Source organism: Myotis davidii, unplaced genomic scaffold, assembly GCF_000327345.1.
Source record: "Myotis davidii unplaced genomic scaffold, ASM32734v1 scaffold147, whole genome shotgun sequence".
Classification (NCBI taxonomy): Eukaryota; Metazoa; Chordata; class Mammalia; order Chiroptera; family Vespertilionidae; genus Myotis; species Myotis davidii.
This window is the reverse complement of record NW_006383010.1, coordinates 2,256,223-2,262,865: the sequence shown is the minus strand read 5'-3', so window position 1 is coordinate 2,262,865 and position 6,643 is coordinate 2,256,223.

Below are 6,643 nucleotides of genomic sequence, written 5' to 3'. Positions count from 1 at the left end.
GTTTAAGAGTCCAGGGAAGCTTTCTTACTCACTGACCTGCTTTCTAAAAGCGATTATAACTTACATTTAATCCTTGCTGCTTTATCTTCCTCCAAAATTGTAAGCAGTTCCCCTGTCTCAGATAGTCCTTGGGCATATTCATTAGAACATTTGAAAACCACAGTTTTAATGGCAGACATATATTGCTTGGTGTAGAAAGAAAGCATGGAATCAGTCCTGAACTTTATTTAAATTTTAAGTGATAATAAGTAGCTGTAGATTTCCATACAGTTTGGCTCTTGATTTTCCTCTTCTGCTGAATAGGATGAATAATTTTCACCTTACTTAATTCAAGTTGCAGTAAGATTAGAGAACTCTACACAATATACCGCAATATTAAATAAGATGGTATATTTTGAAGATGTATCATGTGGATATATTTTAATGACTAAAATCTTGACTTGGAAGTCAAACCTTACAATCACTTCCTGGTTATGTGACCTTAAAAAAAAATTGATTCTCTCCCTCCAATTCTCAGCTTTCTCATCAGAAAAGTAGAAGGGACTAGTAATATTTACCTCAATAAGTTGTTAGGCGAATCTAATAGAACAACGTGCATTAAAGACCTAACTAGCTGGTGGGAACTGAGCAGTGGAAGCATGGGCGGCTGTTCAGCATAGCAGCCTGATACCCACGAGGGCTGTTTGCAGAGCTGGCCCTTGTTTGGCTTCAGGAAACTTGGCTTTGGAACATTTGTAAACTGATCAGGTCTCTCTACCACTCAGACCACACTGTTTGGACAGAAATTTGATTTATGGTGAACATCTACTTTTCTTCTGGGAATCTTAAATTTTGGTGGCGGTGGCTAGGCAGAGCGCCTGTGTGGCCAGCCCCAGTAAGACCTCGGACTCTGAGTCAAACAGGCTCTCCTGTGCCGAAGTGGTATCCTAGTATTTCGCTGGCGGAGGAAGGAATGTGCTGTGGGTGGTCCTTCGAGGAGCACACAAGAAGCCTGTAGCAGGATTCCGCCAGACTCTGCCAGATGTGTCTTTTCCCCTTGCTGATCATGCGTGTATCCTTTTTCTATAATAATTCACAGCCTCTGGGTCTCCTGAGTCCTCTTAGCAAATTGCCAAATATGTGAGTGGGTTTTCAACCCCCAACCCAAGTAGTAGTAATGATAGAACAGTCTCCACCCACAGAAGCATGACTAGAATGTTGTTTAGGGAAAAGAGAGAGGGAAAGGTGGGGATACTGAAGCCCTAGTCCTAAATATCTATGGAATCACCAATACATAAAACAGAATGTGAGCCCGGCCACAGCTGCTCAGTGGTTAAGCACTCACCTATGAACCAGGAGGTCACGGTTTGAGTCCTGGCCAGGGCACATGCCCAGGTTGTGGGCTCAATCCCCAGGGTAAGGTATGCAGGAGGCAGCCGATCGATGATTCTCTCTCATTATTGATGTTCCTGTCTCTCTCTCTCTCTCTCTCTCTCTCTCTCTCTCTCTCTCTCTCTCTTTCATTTTTCTTTCCGAAATTAATGAAAATATATTTTAAAAAATAAAATAAAACAGAATGTGAGCATTGTTTTGTTAAAAAGGTAAAAGTTATTAATGAAATGGAAAAATGATAAATCTAATCTCAGGAGAATTGTTGCAATGAATGCCTTAGTTTCTTTTTGCTGCATTAGCTAAGGTGGCAAAAGAAAAGTCAAGGAAAAAAAAAAGTACAGAAAGGGCTCAAAAATCTCCAAGATTACAGTTCTGAAGGTGGGAAGGAAACATTTTCTGAATGTCTATAATGCCTCTATATTTAGCAGAACTGAGTGAGTGTAAATCTGATCCGGAAATGTGATGAATAAATGCATATAATAATCCCTACAGCAGCCAGTAGAATAACTCAGAATATGTGGGGAAAAAATCAACAAAAGAATTAAAGTGATATATTAGATATCTGTTTAATAAATATATATTTAGGTATAATGCATATTTAATATATATACCCTATGGGAGATATGATTAAATATAATTCCTCTTCTAAGGCTTTAAAATTATACAACATTAATATAAAACAGAACTATATAAATAAAGACAACTTAAAATTCAAGGATAATATATATGGACAATATAAAAACAAATTATTTATTAAGCAGTTTTTCAGAGTTTACATCTTTATCACACAAGATATAAATTTATATCTATTCATAATATATATGAATTTGAAATGTTAAAATATCTGTGTAAATATTAAGATAGTAATTCTATAACTGGAAGGGACCTTAGCAATAAGCTCTACATTTGCAAATAAGGACTCTCAGAGACTATTAGAGCATCCATATTATTCCTAAAATCAATTTGTCCCCTCTCACATCTTTCCAAAAAAATATATACTCGTGCTTCACAATAAATAGATTTTTTAAAATATGTGTATATCTAATTTATTTTAAAAATATTTTTATGAAGTTACTATTTCAGCATTAAAATTCTCCTTGCCTTAGGCTCTTGGCCAAATGATTAATCATAAGCAAACATCTTCACCACTAAATTTCTGCTTTTAAATCACCCTGAAAAAATTTTCATTTTGAGCTCTAGCTATTTTGGCTCCGTGGATAGAGCATCAGCCTGAGGACCGAAGTGTCCCAGGGTCCCAGGTTTTATTCTTGGTTACCAGGCCCAGGCAGGAGGCCAATCTATGTGAAAGAAACACATCGATATTTCTCTATCTTTCCCTCTCATTTCCACTCTCTCTAAAAATTAATGGAAAAATATCCTCAGGTGAGGATAAAAATTTTTTTCATTTTGAAAATAAAACTTTTATGTAGCTGTTTTATAAAATTCATGTTATGAACTAGAATAAAGTAATCTGTACAGATTTAGAACTAAGCAAATGCTAAATACTGGTTGCAACTCTTTAATAAAAAAATTAATATAGAACTCACCCAATTACCTTCAACAACTTATAGCAATTTTTTTGCCTTTAAGACGTTTTGAGAACATGATTTAAAGTATAAATTGCCCTTTGAGCTATAGCTACATTTTTTTTTTTACTTTAAGACGTTTTGGGAACATGGTTTAAAATATAAATTGCCCTTTGAGCTATAGCTACCTGAACATTTATGACCTGAACTTAACGGGGCAGGATAATTTGGGGTTGGTGTGAGAGGAGTAGTATGTGTGTAGATATACACTGGCTGGGACTCATAATGAAATACCACTCAGAATGTGCCAATTTCTTCCCTCACAAACTCTGCAATTTCTAGTGTCATCCTTCAGGTGGATGGCACTGCCCAGTTGGATTATCACTCATGAAGCTTCTGTCACAAAAAGAAATGGTTCTTGAGAGTTATAAAGTTCAAGAGGCTGCACAAAATACAAAGGAGGAAAGAGGAGAAAGGAAAAGTTTTAGAGAGTTTGTGAAGCCCTCTCTAGGCTGCTTAGATGTAGCCAGAGCGAGAACCATACATTTCACTGTGATGCCAGATGAAAGAGGACTCTGTAATGGTCCGTAGAAATGTGTGCATGGATAGCGTGAAGTGCCCTCTGCCAATCTGTAATTACTGATGCTGCTTTAGCTTATCCTGTCTTACGTTTAATTTTTTAAAAATAAATGAGATTGTTGAATTATATTTGTACCTAAAGGTTAACTAATAGAATCCATATTTGAAATCAATAGCATCTGGTAAGATTTCATAATACCTCATAGATAAAGCAGAAAAAGCCATGCATAGAGAAATATATAGCTTTTACAAACTTGTATTAGAAAATAAATAATCTTAAATCAATAACCTAAAATTTCCTAATAAGAAATAAGAACTAAAGAGAAAAATTAGGCTACATTGCCTTTTCTGTCTTCTTTGTAAGTGTTTGGTACTTCCATGTAGTTTTGGTAAGTCAATTCTGTGTATAATTTTTAGGCCTAATATTTAATTGCCTGTGGGAGACTGACACAGAGAGGGAAACATTCAAGATGTGGACACTGAATCTGGCTGAATTCTTGCATCACTACAATGAGTAGAGATTCCTGTCAATTTGTGATGAAATATAGTTGAATAAAAATGAAAACTATATTGCTTTAAGGCACACACATTTGTAGTTCCCCATTAACAGTAAAATCTAAATATATTTTATGTTTCTGGTAAAGCTACACTAAAAAGTATAAACAAAACATGATAATCAATAAATTTTAATCCTTCTAGAACTTTCATCAGTTTAAAAAAATGACAATTAATTTTATCATATGTAATCATATATTTATTCAATACTATGTGTCTCATTACCTTTCTAGATTTCTTGATTTCATCACCATTGCTGAAGTAAAAACTAAAATGTATAATGGCAAAAGATTAAAAAGTATAGAATAGATAGATGGTTTATCAGAAGATAAACTCACTTAAAGCACAATACAATTTTTATAATGTAATGCTATAACTTAATCAACCAACAATATGTATTAGCCACCTAATTTATGTTCATTACTATGGATTTAGGAATTTATACAGATTTAAAAAAAGAATTTTTAGAAAAATACCCAGATATCCATAATTTCCCCCCAAAATCATATTTTATAGATAAATATTACATATGATGCATCTAAGTTTAGAAAACAGTTTTGGAGCCAAGAACTTTACCACTGCTAACTCAATATGTCATTGTATTTTGAAATATTCTGTTACTACTGGTTTTAAGTAATTTAAACATGCAATATGTATTTGTTTCATTTTAAATGTTAGCTTCATATAAATCATTGAACAGGTAATTTTTCCATAATGAAGTAAAAAGATGGATCTCCTCGCTCAGGAACTTTAATCCACAAATGTCTATATTTTATCACTAAGGATAAATAATTAGAAATATGTCAACATTTCTTTGGTTATTTAAACACTTATTCATGGGGGAATATGTTGAAGAAATATTGTGGAAAACAATTTCCTCATAACACAGTTTACGGAAAGTTATATTTCTTATCTTTCTAGGATATCTGTCAGCTAATTATTGTTATGGCCAGAGATAATTTAAGTCAGCCACTGATAAAATTCTGGACCACATAATCATCCAAATAAGACAATAATTTAGTTTTTCAAGAGAAAACTGTTGGCAACTAAACATTATATTATCAGGCTTTCCAATCCCACAGGAAAAAGAATTACCGTGTTTGCTGTGTAAATAAGAAGAGCTTTCCAATATTCCGACAGCTCTGTTGTCATTTAGAACTAAGAGTTTTATGTGTAACTAGCAGAGCCATTTCCTTAAATTCTTTTATAACATTTATTTCACAGACAGTGGAATATATTCTACTTTTTTTTAGAGAGAAACATATGGTAACAAGAGTAAAATTGATGAAGCTGGATTGATATAACTAAAGAAAAAAGAAGATAGACTTGAACTAAGTTATAGAAATGTGAATATTGAGCATCTCTATTTAGTGGAAATTGGGATGACATATGTGTATTTATTATTAGACTAGAGGCCCAGTAGACGAATTTGTGCACCTTGAAGGGAACTGTGGGTCGCGAGGCTGTGGTGGGCGCAGGGGTGGGTCTCGGCCTATCCTCAGCGCCCCCGTCAGGCCCCTCCCGCCACAGCTCCTGGTCCCCTCTCTGCCAGCAGCCCTGCTCCTGCTGCTGCTGCTCGCACACACTGACAGCACCAGCCCCACTCACACCTGCTGACGGTGACAGAGCTGCCACTTGCATCCGCTACCAGCAGTGGTTCCACTCACATCCGCAGCTGGTGCCGGAGCTGCCACTTGCACCTGCTGCTCGCCCTGATCGCCCCTGAGGGCTTCTCCACCTGCCCCTGCTCCTGAGGGGCGATCAGGATTGGCACCAGCAGCAGGTGCGAGTGCCAGGTGGGACCACAGAGTGCAGGAGCAAAGAATTTTCAGTAACGACCAGAGGCTCGCCCTGATGACAGCAACTGGTGCCCCGCCTCGGTCTGGCGCCCTGCTCACCTGCTCCATCATCCCACCATGGTTGACACCCACCATGCTCCGCACACGCCCCCTGGTGGTCAGTGCACATCATAGCGACCGGTTGTTTGGTTGTTCCGGTTGTTCTGCCATTCGGTCTAGTGCATATTTAGCCTTTTATTATATAGGATAATTAGACAATTGAAGGGAATTATTTATGAAATATTTTAAAATGACACTTTAAGATATTAGAGAGATGAAATGTTTCCAAACACTTTTTTATTTTTTAATTTAAAAAATATGTTTTTAATGATTTCAGAGAGGAAAGAAGAGGGATAGAGAGGTAGAAACATCAATGATGAGAGAGAATCATTGATTGGCTGCTTCCTGCATGCCCCCTACTGGGGATCGAGCCCGCAACTCAAGTGTATGCCCTGACTGGGAATCAAATCGTGACCTCCTGGTTCATAGGTTGATGTTCAACCATGGGCCATGCCAGCCAGGGAACAGATTCTGTTAAATTCTCAAAATTTTATTTATTTATTTATTTAGGCTCACTAGATAGAGTGCTGGCCTGCAGACTGAAAGGTCCCAGGTTCGACTTTGATCAAGGGCACATGCCCAGGTTGTGGGCTCGATTCCCAGTGGGGACGTGCAGGAGGCAACCAATCAATGATTCTCATCTATCTCTCTCTCCCTCTCCCTTCCTCTCTGAAATCAATAAAAATATATTTTTTAAAAATTCACAAAATTTTA